This window comes from Orycteropus afer, unplaced genomic scaffold (assembly GCF_000298275.1).
Source record: "Orycteropus afer afer isolate SDZICR_OR568_19922 unplaced genomic scaffold, OryAfe1.0 scaffold00762, whole genome shotgun sequence".
Lineage (NCBI taxonomy): Eukaryota > Metazoa > Chordata > Mammalia > Tubulidentata > Orycteropodidae > Orycteropus > Orycteropus afer.
In genome coordinates, this window is record NW_006922349.1 from 504,083 (window position 1) to 505,077 (window position 995).

Below are 995 nucleotides of genomic sequence, written 5' to 3' on the forward strand. Positions count from 1 at the left end.
TCGCCTTGTATGCATGTGAGAGCTGGACAATGAATAAGGAAGACTGAAGAAGAGTTGATGCTTTTGAGTTGTGGTGCTGGTGAAGAATGCTATGAGTTGGAAACAACTCGACGGCACTTAACAACAACAACAATATATATTTTGAGAGGATCTCTGGTAGCACAGTACCTAAAACACTTGACTGCCAACTGGAAGGCTGGTGGTTCAAACCCACCAGCCACTCCTCAGAAGGAAGGTTGGGTAACCTACTTCTATAGTGATACTGCCTCGGAAACCCAAGGAGGGGTCACTATGAGTCAAATCTGACTTGACAGCACATAACAACAACAACAATATATATTTTATGTATTGCCTTGTGAATATCTATTTTTTTTATAATAAACTGTATAGATATAAAAGGATTCTTTTTGTGGTACAGACAATTAACATGCTTTTTCATACTAAATGGTGGCAAGTTAAAATCCACTGATAGCTGCCTCACAAGAAAGGTCTGGTGATCTACTTCCAAAAATAACAGCCATTGACAATCATGGAGCAGGGTTGTATTGTTAAATTCTTAGAATCAACATAAGTTAGATTTTACTGGATAGATTTTTTTTTTTTTTAATGTAGATAAAGCTTATATAGCTATGGTTGGCTTTTTAAAGGAACTTTGGGGTTAATGTAATATGGTTGGAAATCATACTAAAATATTTTAGATGTTTTTCCAGTCTTACATTCTTATTTTGAGGCCATAATAAATATTTGGGAAAACAATCTCTTTTTTTTTTTTGAAGTAGTACTCTAACCATAACAATGTCAATATTAACTTCCAGCACTACGTCATACAATATTGAAATCATTTGGTACTTTATCTCAAGCTGATCAAAACCTCCACACTCAAGCATTTACTCCACACTGAATCTGCTTCTCCTTTTCTGTTAAATTCTTATTCATCAAATTGTTTTTATAGCCACTTGTCTATCATGAAAGAGAGATATGTCTCTCCCTTCAGC